This window comes from Electrona antarctica (genome assembly GCF_951216825.1).
Source record: "Electrona antarctica genome assembly, chromosome: 24".
In the NCBI taxonomy this organism is placed as follows: Eukaryota; Metazoa; Chordata; class Actinopteri; order Myctophiformes; family Myctophidae; genus Electrona; species Electrona antarctica.
Window position 1 is genome coordinate 15,077,585 of NC_136803.1, and position 16,328 is coordinate 15,093,912.

The 16,328-nt window shown below is 43.7% G+C and overlaps 1 protein-coding gene across 8 annotated transcripts in view; it reads right to left on the reverse strand.

Moving 5' to 3' along the window:
* LOC306917511 (inositol polyphosphate-4-phosphatase type I A-like) overlaps nucleotides 1-16,328 on the reverse strand; it is a 75,084-nt gene that overhangs the window by 52,706 nt on the left and 6,050 nt on the right. For 6 of the 8 annotated variants that reach the window (XM_079495780.1, XM_079495779.1, XM_079495776.1 and 3 more), the window contains exon 2: nucleotides 5,033-5,142. The exons of 1 other annotated variant lie outside the window; for it this stretch is intronic. The gene's annotated coding sequence lies outside the window, so the exon portion shown is untranslated. Of the gene's footprint in view, nucleotides 1-4,278; nucleotides 4,440-5,032; nucleotides 5,143-16,328 lie in introns of all 8 variants that reach the window. One more of the 8 variants, XM_079495777.1, reaches the window with a different exon arrangement.

Genomic DNA, 16,328 nt, shown 5'->3' on the forward strand with positions numbered 1-16,328 from the left:
AGACGAGAAACGGATGCCAGCGAGATCTCCGTCTGTCTATCCGTCTCTGTCCATCCAATCTACGTACATCACACTGGGTCTTCAGAATCTCAGATTGGCTCCCATGCATGTATATAGGCTAATTAATATCTAACCAAATTTAACAGCCAGAGAGAGAGAGACAGAGAAAGAAAGATTTTGTAACCCATTTTTCATCCGGTGTCAATTGCCTGCCCTAAGTGTAATCCTGGGCACTACTCTCCCTCTGCCAACCTGCATGGGGAGAGCCCCGAACTGAGGCAGAGCTCATGCTTCCTTCAACGCATGAGGAGTTAGCAGGCCACTTACTCGGCAACTGTGCCCATTATATTATTATTATAACTATAATTTTATATATATATATATTTTTTTTTCATTCAAAACTAGTCCGATCAGATCTCACTGTTCTCCAAACTGTATATTCCATCAACAAACCAAGGCTGCCTTGGAGGAGGATATTGGCTTGGAGCCGTCTGAAGAGACATGGAGCGAGGGGTTGAGGAGGATCGCTCCCCCGGTATTGCCTTCTTCCCATTTGCGACGCGTGGCGCTAGGATGAGCGGGCCGAAGGCCCGCGAAATTCTAGTTATTTTAACTCAGTGGAAGACACCCACTGTACTGTACCTTGTTTCACCAACATGGTTTAATGAATTTGTATCTGTGATACACTTGAAGACACCACTGCGTTGAAACGGCCAGTACAGTCTAGCAACATTTGATTATATATGGGGCCCTATTACGGCTCACCTCGACTCCTCGACACACACTCACACACACTCTGTATAACTGCTGTTACTGTACTGCCCTGCTACTGTGCTCTTGTTAATGTTTCTGTTCTGTATGCCCTGCTACTGTGCTCGAAAATTGTTCTATTCATATACCTCATCACGATAGGTCCGTCACTCGTTTAATATACATTACATAGTCTGGCGTATGTTGTCATTGTTATGTACAGTATACGTCTTGTTTGTCATGTCTATAAAAAACCTAATAGAAAATATAATAAAGAATATGATACACACTGAAGACCTATGCTATTAGTATCAGTGTGTGTAGTACACATTAAAAGAAGGGCAGGGCAGGATGTCCTGTTATGCAAGCATGACAAGACATGACAGCGCATTTGTTCACAAGAGTCAGATGTGTGCATATGGGCGCGCGCACAGCCGTGCACAGCCGCGCACAGCCACACACACACACACACACTCACACACACACTCTCTCTCAATCGGTCCATCTTAATGAGACAGCTGGGTTGGGCAGACCAAATGTGCACACTAGTTGCGCATACGCACACACACCGTAATCAGGCTGACGGACTTGTTAGCTGAGCCGAGAGACTGCAGCGCTGATGGATGCAAAAAAACCCTTCTCTGTGTGTGTGTGTGTGCGTGCGTGCGTGCGTGCGTACGTGCGTGCGTGCGTGCGTGCGTGCGTGCGTGCGTGCGTGCGTGCGTGCGTGCGTGCGTGCGTGCGTGCGTGCGTGCGTGCGTGTATACACACACACACACACACACACACATGTGTGTGTTATAGGCATGTCACAATTATTACATAATCTAATCACAATTGCATAGAAAGATTCCACAATTATCTTTGCATAATTGTCATAATCGTTTCCATGTTTTCAAATATAAAAAAGACGAAAAGATCTAAAAGCTTTTAGATCAAAATGTTTGGTAGGGACTAACGGCGAAGAGATCCAGCAGAACTAAAAGACAAGTCATCATGGGTGTGTGTGGGTGACCACAGACCGCAAACAGCTGATCTACAAGCTCACAACGTGTCGCGCTGTGTTGCGAGCGATGCCATGTGTGATCCCATTTTGATGGCATCACGGCCCTCCAAAAATACATCTTATAGTCGACTAAATCACCTGTAGATTTAGTCGACTAAAATCGTATGATATTTAGTCAACAGAAACAAGACTAAAAGTAAAACATTTCCGGTGACTAAAACTAAACTGAATTTTATTCAAAAGACCATGACCAAAACTAAATCAAAATATGCTGTCAAAATCAACACTGCAATTATACACAGAGAAACCGTTATAACACTCGCGCTTCAACGCAGCTCAACTAACAAGAACTCAGTGTAAACTGTGTATATAAAATGATACACACATAATGACTCGACATTCATCTTAACGTAGCCCGACACCACTGAAACACTAGATCCTTCTCTAAACGCATTTCCCAATGCCGCGCAATTGCACTTTAGTTTTTTGGGGCCCTATACAAACCTGGAGATGTGAAACCAAAAGCATGCAGCGTCACATTTTCCACTGCCAAGGCCAGAAACACAAACGGTTTGACGCTTTCCAGACCGGCCGACCCGCTGGCTTCCAGCGATAAACGAAGTTAATCGCATGCGTTACTTAAGTAAAAGTATCAATAACACACAATGTAGAAATATGTTATACGCTGTAACTTGTAAAGTGCTGTCTGGGGTGAAACACAAAAGCCAGAGTATACATTAAAATGACCAAAGCATGTTTAAGTGAAATAGAATATCCCTTTAAGCCTGAGTTATGAGTTACCGTTGAGCACAGAACAAATAGACAATCTACAAGAAAATAGGCAATCTACAAGCTCATATAAGCTTGTACGGTAACTTCGGTAAGCTCATAAGCTTGTATAGAAAGCGGACCAAGTAACACGTTTTGAGTGTTCTGTTCTTTTCAGAGCACGACAACTGCACATAACTAAGGGCCCCATCTTGCACGCCGCCTTATGCCTCAAACAGTTTTTTTGCCATTCTTTTACCATTTTGACAAATATTATGAAATCGTTCAAATAGCCGATCTACAAGCTCACAACACAACGTGTCGGTGTAGATTGGCTAGTTGAACTATTTTAAAATGTTTTTAAAAATAGTACAATAAGGCTAGTAGCCTAAGTTGTATAGGGCAAAGTGGCACGCAAGATAGGGCCTTAGTATAAATCAGGCTTTAAGGGTATAGTGTGTGCGTGTGGTCCAGGCACATACTGTATATGTAAGTTATCTCAATAAACAATCAGTAAAACATCAGTTGCAGCAGATCGGTTTCAGAGCTCTGTGTATTTATGCAATGGTGATTTATTTGAACATTTCCCTACTAGCCATTGTAGCTGACGTTATTATCCAGAGAGTGTGTGCTCGGCTGGTCAGAGTGCTTCAACCACAGCACTTCTACTGGTGTTCTATCTTACCGGGATGTCAACCGATTAAGAACTGTGAGAAAACGGCAAAGTCCCGTTGCGTTCTCATTTAAAAATATATATAATAATAAAAAATGTATATAATATTAAAAGAAATAAACATCTGAAAATGGGTCTCCAAAATAAATTGAGAGTAATGACAAATTTGTGGTTGTGTGCTAGTAATCCACCACTGTACTGAGAGGGGACAAAGTTGCCATATTGGGATATGCCAAATTTAGCCTGCGGTGTGTGTGTGTGCGTGTGCGTGTGTGTAGATTTGTGAATAACATGAATTGGAATTTGGGACACACAGTCTCTCTCTCTCTCATACACACACACAATGCTGTTGGCACTGTAGGACCAGGCTAATCCCAGCTGGACCTCCTGACACGCAATGTCCCAATACATTCACAAAGCTTATTTGCACGCGCACGCACGCACGCACGTGCACGCACGCACGCACGCACGCACGCACGCTGACTCTAAAATAATTGAGAAACAGTGGTTCAATAACAGACCATGTACTATGTTTGCTATATTTGAACATAAAAAAACACATGACATGTTATCGCTTGCATTTTTATTTATGCCGGGTTCAAAACGTTTATGCTTCAGTGTGTGATTCTGCAAGGGGGACGAAGTGTGTGTGTGTGTGTGTGTGTGTGTGTGTGTGTGTGTGTGTGTGTGTGTGTGTCAGGGTCCCCCTTTGTCTTTCAACAGAGTAAGATGAATACAGAGAGAGAGAGAGAGAGAGAATGAGAGAGAGAGAGAGTCTAGTCACCTTGACCATACATGGTGAAATCATTTTTTACACTACTCCCTGCATACAGACAAGGTGTGTGTGTGTGTGTGTGTGTGTGTGTGTGTGTGTGTGTGTGTGTGTGTGTGTGAGCCAGGGTTTTACAGGAATTTAGGAAAGGCAAGAAAGCTCTCTCTGCCTCTCTATTAACTAGTAACAAACGTTTTCAAATAATTGAAGTGGAGTAAAAGTATAGTATTTGCCTGTAAAATGTATAGTGGAGTAGAAGTAAAAGTACAGAACATTGGAAATACTCCAGGTAGGCTATATTAAAAGTACCTCAAAATGTAACTTGGGCCGTGGCTCAGCGGTCCAGGCACCTTGGCCGGTAGCCCAAGTCTGGCAGTGTGCCGTGGGTTCGACTCCCGATCCCGACGGCCTTTACTGCATGTCACCCCCCATCTCTCTCCCCATTTCCTGTCAGCCTACTGTCTGTCCCTCTATAAAAATATAAAATAAAGGTAAAGGCGAAAGCCACAAAAAAAACATCTCCGTCACCGTCAGGGAATGTTCCCTTTTTAATCAATGAAGGGTGGCTCCACTGCCCGCGTTGCGTTGCGTGACTGCATTAAAATTGCCCCGGTTAGTTTTTTGACGCATGCATGTGACACGACGCGCCCGGTGGAGCCCCGGCGTAATATGATCAAGTAGGGCGTGAATTTCCTAAAAGTTAAAACATGGCGAATAAACAGAATTACATATTACTGTGTCTGTGTACAGGAGACAGCGAAGGTTACTGGTGAATTATAAGTGGCGTTTATATGCATGTCAAATGTTGGCCTTAATCTGTAAAATATACGTCTTATATTAAGCCTAATTTATAGGCTACTTCTAAAGGATAAACTTCCTGCGTAGTGCGCACGCAAGCGCGTGCACACACACACACACACACACACACACACACACACACACACACACACACACACACACACACACACACACTTATCCTGCCTTCTCACTCTCGCCTCGCAACATACTGTACAGTATGAACTTGCCTCCATAATGGACCAAATAAATAAGTGTTCTCACTCACTGTAGAGGGCTGAGGGGTAGAGAGAGGCTCCGCTGATCCACCGAGGAGTCCCACCCACAGCACACACGCATACACAGGCAGGGCGAGAGAGCACAGGGTCCCTTCACTATCTAGAGAGAGAGAGAGAGAGATACATTTGAAAAATGTGCTGCTATTCAGTGTTGATTTCGTCGACTGAAGAATGTTCCATGACTACCTATTTTCTAGGGATGCACCGAAAGGGAAATTCTTGGCCGAAACCGAATACCGAATATGATTAATATTATTATTATATAATATCTTTTTTCCTTCCATTGCTGTCATGGCCGTACCTTAAAGCTACCTGATTTAAAATAAATGGTTATGGCAAAACTTAACCTAAATAATAATCACTATTATGGGTCCATAAAAGATTTATTCAGCTCTTTTGAATGCATTAATTGCATAACCTATTCGGTGATATATTTTCTGCCTATTCGGGCCGAAACCGAATAGGCCGAAAATGCATTTTTAGCCATTTTCTGCCGAATATTTTCTGCGGCCGAATATTCGGTGCATCACTACTATTTTCACAATAGAGTTATATATAATGGAGAGTTGGAGACGTCACCGGATTTCTCCTCTCATCCACTTGTATTGAGTTGCTCACCCAGCGCATGAGGCGTTCTTCCGGGTCAGAGCCATAGAGTAAGACAGAGTTACAACAGGCCCAGGGGCAGAAAACCGCCTGGTCATGTGGTTCATGTACTCGCACGAGACCATAGACTCCAATGCATACCAAACCAGTTGTCCCCTTTTGAAGGGACAAACGGGGACAAACCAATAGAAATCTATGTAGAAGAGACTGGCCCCATGAAGTGAACAGAGTTGTCGTAACTCTGTTTTACTCTATGGCTCTGTTCCAGGTTGGAACAGAGTGCATTGTGGGATTGGTTATGGGCCATACGTGAACGCGCCGGGCCGTTCATAGCATAGCGCGCGTTCAGCCGTTCACGTACAGTATGGAACATAGTATTCACATATAGAGCAAAGTGCGTTCATGTATGGCCCATAGTGCAATACCACTTTCGGCCACCATGTCCATTTCGCTTCAATGTTTCCTCTCGGTGGCCTTGATTTTCACAGACAAAAACTAAACAAAAACTAGATAAAAAACTAAACTATGAAGACTAAAACTATGACTAAATATATTGACAATTTCATCAACAAATAAAATCTAGACAAATTATTTAGGGAGGGACGAGTGGAGAAGAGATTCAGTAGAACTAAAAGACAAGTCATTTTTTGTTTGGTTGCGCTCGGGTGTTGTGCTCTTAAAATAGCAGATCTAAAAGCTCACAACGCGTCGCGGTGAGCTTGTAGATAGGCTATTTTCAGGATGCAACCAATTGTAAAGTTAACCATCAAGGCCTGCCAAAATACATTTTAGTCGACTAAAGTCGAGAGCAACATTGAATTGTATTTATTCATAAGGTCTTGTGTGGTAAGCTTCCTTTGTAGTTTGTACCTGATCTCGCTTTTAGAATGGTTACTGGCCATTCAACACATTCACAAAAATACACATTTTGGTGTTATAAGCATTATACTTTAGCTATTGAAAAATAGCAGATCTACAAGCTCATGGCGCAGCACCGAGTGCCACGCTACGAGCTTGTAGATCTGCTATTTTTGTGTAGCGCAAATCTTTGAATACATATTCTGTCAGAGAGCGAACGTTTTTAGCTCAAATCTTTGCTTCTGGGGGGGGTCCCTGGAAAAACATATTTTCAGATGGGCCATAGGGGTCCGCGGCCAAATACAGATAATTCTGGGGGTCGAAAACTGTCAGGATTTAGAAGACTTTTTTTTTTTAGAATCGGCCTCAGTCCTAAATGGGTGAAAACCTAGCTGCACACTCTTTTGCTCGTGCTACACATAGACATAGAAAGGTAGACTCTTCCTGTGCAAAAGTGAGGGCAAGCTTCTGCGTTGGTGCTTCACTAGTCTCACGTAGCCTGACAACTACTGCGAGAGGCAACAGTCTGGCAACGCGGCGACAAGCTGACAAGTCCCGGAAAAGACGCGCTGTGATTGGCCAGTAGCGTGGCGTAGCGTGCCTTCCGGCGCACTTCTGCCCTCACGTCGATACACATGTCTCCAACGAACTGCACCTATCTATGTTGGTATGTTGCTACATGCAGGCTACACCAGGCTTCAACGTTTCCCAGCCGCTCTGTAGCCTCGGTCCCAGGCTTAATTATCTGCGAAAAGAAAAGCCTGGTCACAACGTAAGGCAGAGAAGCTATCGGCGGATGTATCGTCCAGAACATCCGTCAGATGTATTTCCCCCGGATATGATATTTTTCCGACCAATCACAACACTTGTTTCATTCGCCGAGAATGTAAACTGATTTGTAAAGCATCAACATAATTTCCTTGGGCGATACTTCCGCTAAAATCCCGCAACTTCCGCCCAAACAAATGATAGCCTCTACAGCGTAGGTCTTTCCCAGGGTGGCCCCTCTGGGGTCTTGAGACAGACACACATTAGATGCCGGAGAGGGGGTCATTTGGGTCTGAATGTCCCCGCACTATTGGGGAATGACTATTGGTCTATTTATTTTTCCCGACCGGCGCTGGTGGTCTCTCTAGCACCGTTCCTGTTTTGTTGTGCAATCATCGTTGTGTATTGGCTGCCGCTACGTGCTTGCCTCTTTCCTCAATTCTAGATATATAGCCTATACCCTACGTGTAGTATCTTCAGTTGCTCTCTAGTCTCAACTCTCGATCTTGAATATTTTCCCCTCACTTTTACGTCCTGACGGCACCACTGCAGACACATGATAAACACTGTGAAGACTGCTACAGTAGTGTGGTGGATGGTAGGTGGAGATGTGCGGAGGTTGTTATGTGGAAACACGAGGCGTCATACAACCCCCGCTAAGAGAGAACAGACATACATACATAGATACATGAGGACTAACTGATGCAAGAAAGGGGAAAGTTGAGACTCACTCTCTCCCCCCCCCCCCCCCTATGTAGGCGAATCTTGATCAGTCAGATTCGGTTCGGTAGCATATTTAATACAAAGCAGTGTCTCTGTGACGCAATTCAATTCGCATAGGGTCAGTGTATGTGCGTGCGAGTGTGCTGTGGGCCATCTGCATTATAGGCCATCTGCAGCCTATAAGAGAGACGCTGATCAATACCAACTGGCTCCAGAGAGTGAGCAGGGAGACAGAGTGAAATGTGTGTGTGTGTGTGTGGACTCCACATTAGAATAGAGCATGAATAATTTCTTTAGAAGGACAGAGCAGCTGTAGGTCTCTTTTCACATGAAAATTAGCCTCGCCAAAGCCCTGCGAGAGCACACACACACACACACACACACACACACACACACACACACACACACACACACACACACACACACACACACACACACACACACACACACACACACACACACACACACACACACACACACACACACACACACACACACACACACACACACACACACAGCTAATCAGGCTGGTGTGACATATAGCATTGTCAGGATGAACACGTGCGTGCACATGTAACCTACAGCCCATGTACATTGAGCTCCGGTTTGCAACACACTTCCTTTATTTCAAGGAAACCATTGCTAACCACAAGGTTCCTCACTCAGTCTCTAAACCTTGTTGTTCAACACAGAACTGTTAGTTAGCGTCGTCATCTTACAAACACAGACAATCAGGCAGGCAGGGCAGACAGACAGACAGTCAGTCAGTTGGGTGTAAATTCATTTGGACAGTTCATTGGAATGAACTATTAGACTGATTCCTAGGCTGTGGACAGTCGTCTCTGGCAGTCTCTCTCCACTAGTATTCTACTGTATTTCACCACTTCTCTATAAGACCACCATGTGCCCTTATTTTTTAAAAACATTTTCAAATTGTTCAACTAGCCGATCTACATTGACACGTTTGTACATTGGCTATTTGAACTATTAAAAAAATAATAATAATAAAGGGTAAGGCACTGGCGAGAATAGGGACCTACATCTACAGTGAACACTGGACCAAACCACAGTAATGTGTACTGTATGTCTGGGTCAGACCTGGGCATTACACGGCCCGGGGGGGCAAATATGGCCCTTTGGCTGACTCTGACTGGCCGGTGAAAAGTTACTTGGAAATTAGAAAATAAAACTTACTTTCCAATTGTTTTACCTCATGCGTGGACTAAAACAGCATTGCTTTATTTTTTTAAGCCTGTTTATTCACATGCACGCAATCCGTTTCCTGCCGTGAATTGCGTGTGATTGACAACCTGTTGCCTTCTTTGTCACCCCTAAAAAAAAAAAAAAAGAAAGCAGAGGTTTCAACAAAATAATGATGATTTTCACAAGGATAGGGAAGTCTGCGTTCCGTTCTTGCAACTTCTCTTATGTCAAATAATTCCTCCCGACACATGTGCTCTATGTTGCCATAGAGCATCGAATTCTGACGTAATGTACACATCCTACCCGGGTCGGGTTTTTTTCCCCCATTCTGAATTCCAAAAATAAACAAAATTATCCCGTCAGTTTGACTCATATGGATATGAAAGCATCAAATGACGCCGGTGAGAAATTGCGAATGTTACCGCCGCCAGACGAATTATAGTTAGATTTTCGCCAGAAACAGAACTGTATCAAATATGAGTGACTGACTATCGCAAAAGATACAGTCACCCTCCCTGACAATATCACTGGGACAATGTGTTTATTTTTGGACCACAATATGAGACGATTCTAAGATGAGCCAATGATATTCTCCATAGAGGGAAAAACCTCCGCCACCCAGGGGATGAACAAGTGTCGTCAGAAGGACTCCGGTACTCTGTCGCTATAGAGCACCGAAGTCTGACGTCAATATCAGTAGAGGGCGCTAAGTCCACGGGTTCATGTACTTTGTATTTGCATGGGGATTTTAGATATGAGAGAATCAACTGACGCTAATGTTACTGCTGCTGAATTAGTTACATTTTTGCTAGAAACAGACAGTATCAAATATGAGGGACTGACTGTCATAAACGATACAGAGACAATATCGCAGAGACAGTTTGTTTATTTTTGGACCACAATGCTTATATGACACGATTTTAAGATGACCCCATGTTATTCTCCATAGGGAAAAACTTCCATGAACCACGGGATGAGCGAGTGATGTCAGGACTTCGGCGCTCTATTGTATCCTAGCCTTCCGTGTGCCTTGTCCTTGCACGGTCCCTTGACTCCCTTGACAAAAACAAAAACTATTCCAGTGTGCCTTACATAATAAATACTGGTAATAAAGATGTCTGTGAGTTCTATAGCGAAAGCAGAAGTGGGCCCGCTGTAGCTGTATATTATACATAAACACACAAAAACAACACTTCACAATTATGATTTCACACGGTTCTCTGAAAGATGCCAAAAGTAACGCTTCCCTCATCTGTTAAAGGACGTGTTGTCCACACACAGACCCTTGGGTAAAGAATTGGTTTTAACACATTTTGGGCGGGAACCACTTTTGGTGTTAGCATTATGTTATGCTTTAGCTATTGAAAAATAGCAGATCTACAAGCTCATAGCGCGCCACCGAGTGGCGCGCTATGAGCTTGTAGGTCTGCTATTTTTGAAAAATCGAAGAACGACTGACATAGAAACATAGCTTTTTCATAAAACTGTCAGGACGTAGAAGACATTTTCAGAATCTGATCTCAGGTCAAAATGCGTTAAATGGAGCTCAAAACCACATCTATTAATATAACATCCCAAACTGCTGAGATCATAAAAGCAGTGTGTGACTGTGGGTCATGTATGTACAGTAGGTGTAAGGGAACAGTCATCCAGTGGCCGCTAGAACAGCCGGATGGGAACCGAAAGGTTCCCGGTTCGATCCCGGGCTCCCCCAGAGTTATTGTCACCTTGAGCAAGACGCTGAACCCCTAATTGCTGCCGATGAGCAGCAGGTTGGTGCCTTGCATGGTTTTCCTCCGCCATCAGTGTATGCATGTGTGTGTGTGTGTGTGTGTGTGTGTGTGAATGGGTGAATGTAATGCACAATCTATTCGTAGCGCTTTGGATAAAAGCGCTATTGTAAATGCACCATTTACCATTTATTTAACCATTTACCGCCTCACATTAGGTGGCACACAAAGAAAGATTGGAGCCACGCTAAACTTGACACTTTCCCTGCTTATGGATAAAGCTATTCAACAGGTCTGGTGTGCGTGCATCGGCAAAGCTCGTTGCAACATGATGATGATGATGATGCATTTAGCAAGGAACACAGACAACAGATCTGTGGAAAGAAATGCCTTGGGATACAGGAGCGCTCACCCACGCATGCACACACACACACACACACACATGTGCGTGCACGCATGCACACACACACACACACACACACACACACACACGCAACCTAACATGATGCTGTAATATACACACAGCTGTGATCACGTACCCATATACCCCGACAGTATTATAGAGGCTACCTCAACCTGTTCCACTCCAAACAGTTCCTATTTTGGACATCCATTACGAACAGCAGAGCAACAACAAAGCTATTAAATAAACAACAGAAGAGTTTTCTCAAGCAGAGAGCTCCCATGTGGAGCGGGGGGAAACGACCCGTCTCGTAATGTAAGCGCCACAGCAGCATGAGAGTGCATTCCCCCCCCATCCTCCTCCTCCTCTACAACGCCTTGCCTCGGAGCATCTGTTCTGTTTCCATGACGTTTTGATTTTTTTCTTCCTATGGACACTGCCACAAAAACGGTGCGGCCAGTGTTTCCGATTCGCGCTATACCGCTATCATGACATGAACAGTTACAAAAGGCAGAGCAACCGGCGTGGTGTGGCAGTGCCACCGCAGACTGCACAGACCTACCCGCCCGGACACAGACACGTCCTCCTGTCCCCCTCCGTCCTTAATCCTTATGCTACCCTTCCTATATCTTCTTCCGCAGGCCCTCTCTAATGTCGGACGAACGCCGACGGACAGACGGATGGATGTAAACAAACTCAGGCACAGGCAGGCGGGCAGCGTCACGAGGCGAGAGGAACGAACGAACGCACACAGCTGCTTCTCGCCTGTTGCCGGTCCTTAATCTTTCATCTCTCCTCCTCCTCTCTCTCTCTCTCTTGCCATCCTCACATCTCTCCCTTTCTAGCTCTGCACTCTCTGTCACACACACACACACACAGACAGACCGATGCTTCCCTGCCTCCTGGACATATTGGAGCCACTTAACCTGTTAAGAACCGGGCCGATTCTTACAAAATGCCTTCTAAAAGCAGTGCTTCTCAAACTTGTTCGTGCCAAGAAAGGAAACCCTGGCGATATACATTTGGCCACCACATTTAATTTTGTCCAGAAGAGAAGATTTTTCAAAAATGTTAAATAAATAAAAAGCAGATGTAAACCACTGTCAAAAAAGAGATTTCTGGAAATAATAGTGTTGCTATGTATGCATGCATATTCTGGAACATTAGCCAAACAAAATAGCCGATCTACAAGATCACATAGGTACTTAGTTGTATCTACAAGTGCTGAGCCAACTCAGATCAAACTTACTAAAATCTAGATAAGAGGGTTCAAGCAGTTAGCCGTTTCTCTCCAAGACTCTCGAGTTGGAAAATGCTTGATCGGTTCCACCGTCACCCATGTCATTCCCATCCGTCAAGGCGCTCTCTTTGGCCTGCCACTGTGTCCTCTCGTGATGAGGAGGATGATGATGATGGCGCCTGCTGCATTACCACAGCCCACAGTTACAGGCTGTAGTGTGCGATCGATGTTATAGCAATACCGTGGGGGATCGGACGCTACGCTACCCTTAAAATACTAATAACCCTAAAATACGAAAATGTAAGGGTTCAGGGTCCATGATATTGTGCATATAGGCAATTTTGGAGCGCAGCTACCAGGGTCAGGCATAAATGCATGCAAGCATACATACATACATGCATACATGCATACATGCATACATACCATACATACATATATACATACATACGCAGCCAACCACAGTACTTCATACTAGTCTACCTAAAAACAGTGCAAAAGATGCAATCATGTTAGCATAATTCAGTTCATCTTTCATGATTAAGTTCATCTGTGCAAAAGCTAGTGCAATTCATCTAATATTTCCATCTAATGTTTCCTACATACTGTACATGATGAAGTATGACCAGTAAAGACATGGCTACAGAGGTCAGGTGACCCGTACATTAACCACTTCATTTGTCAAACCTTACATTGTTTCTAAAGTAGCAAAAACTAATTGCCGATCTACAAGCTCCCAACAGTCAAGTTCGGTTGAGAAGAACCACGTCACTGACTTTTTAAAAGAAAGATGTTATCTTCACAAACTCACAATACAATATATATTTTCGGTTTTTCACAATATCGATATTATAGCATGAGGTTATTTGCTCAAAGTACCATATTTGAGTTTGTCCATATGGCCCAGCCCGCTAACCCTACAGCACTGATCACTTTTCAGCAGCTCTATTTTAATGACACTAATCACTGGGCATTAGATTAGTGAGCGGAACATAATGTAAATTGCTCTGGATTAAGAGCGTCTGCTAAATGCCTAAATTGTAAATTGTAAATTGTAACATACATTGAGACGGATAAGGTTCAACGTGTCTGTCTACATTATTTGTGTCGCTTTGACCGCTCGCTACAGAGGGACCCATCCATTCTGCGCTGCTTCTTCTGAAGCGAAAAGAAAAGAAAACCCTGCAGCCTCTTGCAGTTTGGGAAATTGCAGCACCCGGTGCAATTCGAGATACTGTACTGGAAGCTTACCAGCTGTGTGCACTGTCTGTCAGACAGACAGACAGTTTGAGTCCACACTCGTGTGTGGACTCAAACTCCCCCAGAGCATTGCAACAAGACCGCAGCAAGAAGCGGTGGTGCTCATCATATGGCCACTGACAGGCACTTTGCAGTCTTTACTTTTACCAATGTCACGAATACAGTATGTACTGTATGTGCATATAATGTGTGCGTGGAACAGAGTCAAACTAAATGTAATGCCTCAACTCCGTCTCCTACATTCTAGTCTTTATCAGGGTGGGGGGTCCCCAGTTCAAGTTCTTGTCAGGGTGGGGGGTCCCCAGTTCAAGTCCTTGTCAGGGTGGGGGGTCCCCAGTTCAAATAGGGTTATTTGTTTTTGCTGAATGTTCTGCTCAGTCAGAATAGGGACGCTGCCTATCTATATAGAGTCCATGCGGTTCAGTAACTGATGGATCAGTTGACACGGTCTTATGACTCCATTAGTCTGCTAATGAAGTCATTAGTCAGGGACAGTGTTAATCCCCCAAACCCCCCTACAGAGAAATAACCGGCTTCATCAACAACAAGTCCATGAATTTCACTGCCGAGAAGCTTTAACCAGCGGTGTAAAGTAACTACTACAAGTATAAGTACTTTAAGTACATTTACTCAAGTACTGTACTTTAGGTACAATTTTTAGGAATACTTTTTTCCTTACCGGACTATTTCCAATTCTCAGTACTAATTTTACTCTTGAGTTTGAATTCAAGCCTATCAGTGTTGATTGTGTGGTAAAGCTACTTCATACAATTAAGTGTGATAAACCTTGTGGGTTTGACAACATCGATGGCAGATTGCTTCAGTTATCAGCTAAATCAATTGCTAAGCCTGTAGGCCATATTTTCAATTTATGTTTTAACATACCATTTTGGGCGGGAACCCCTTTTGGTGTTAGCATTATGTTATGCTTTAGCTATTGAAAAATAGCAGATCTACAAGCTCATAGCGCGCAGGTCTGCTATTTTTGAAATAGAAGAACGACTGACATAGAAACATAGCTTTTTCAGAAAACTGTCAGGATGTAGAAGACATTTTTAGAATCTGATATCAGGTCAAAATGGGTTAAGGATTGTGCTTATCCTGATCTGTGGAAAATTGCAAAAAACAGCAGGGAGCCCTTTACAGGTCCACACAGTAGGCCCATCAGCATTCTGCCTGTTTTGAGTAAGCTTCTGGAGGGAGTTATGTTTAAGCAGATCCAGCAATATTTTGCAGATAACAATATCAACTCAGATTTACAGCATGCATACAAAGCAGGTTACTCTACAAAGTACCGCACTGACATGTCTTACTGAAGTCAGTAGTTGGGGTGGTGCTCTTGGATTTCAGCGCAGCCTTTGACCTTATAGATCATGAGCTACAGTACTTCTCCTGAAACTATCAGCATATGGATTCAAAGATTCTGCAATCGATATATTGAAGGGCTATTTAGTGAACAGGAAACAATGTGTTATGTTCGGCAGCGGTGGCCGAACGGATTGCGGAGCGGGCTTGATACCGGAAGGTCGCCAGTTCGAATCAGCGGTCCGACACGTTAAAATTACCACCGCTGAAGTGCCCTTGAACAAGGCATTGAACCACTACGATGAAATGTTCTATGAGCAGGGCCTGGCTGGAAACAAGTTCTTGAGCTTAGCCCAGATACCCTGGGTAAATATAGTAATCATTTCATTTCAATGGTTCCCTTTCAAAGATTGAGACACTTAAGTGTGGAATTCCACAGGGAAGCTGTCTTGGTCCCCTTCTTTATTCTATTTTTGTAAATGATATGCCATATGTATTAACATATGCAGGTATGGGGATTTATGTGGATGACACGAAGTATGTATGCATCGTCAGAGAGTATTGAACATGTCAATGAGGTGCTTCAACTAGAGTTAAACCTGGTTTCTGAATGGATTATGGAAAATAAGCTGAAGTTGAATGTCTTGAAAACTAAATGTATTGTAATTGGTTCTAAATATGCAATCAGGACAGATCAGAAATTAAGCCTCTCTTTGCAGGGTGCTGCGATTGAACAGGTTAAAGAAGTTAAACTGTTAGGTGTCACTGACCAAACACTGTCATGCTCAGATCAATAATACAGTGGTGAGGATGAGTAATGGCATCTATGCCATTAGAAGGAGTGCTCATCTGCTAACTAATACAACAATCAGACTAGTCATACAATCTCTAGTTCTGTCAAATCTGGACTACTGTCCTGTTATCTGGTCTAGTGCATCAAAGCAAGGACTTAGTAAACTTCCGCGTGCTCAGAACAGGGCGGCAAGACTAGCACTGCATTGCTCTGTCAGGACTAGTGTGGATGGTAAATGGTGCATTTATATAGCGCCTTTACATAGATGCATTACATTCACCCATTCACACACACATTCATACACCGATGGCAGCGGAAACCATGCAAGGCACCAGCCAGCACATCATCGGGAGCAATTAGGGGTTCAGTGTCTTGCTCAAGGACACTTCGACACTAACTC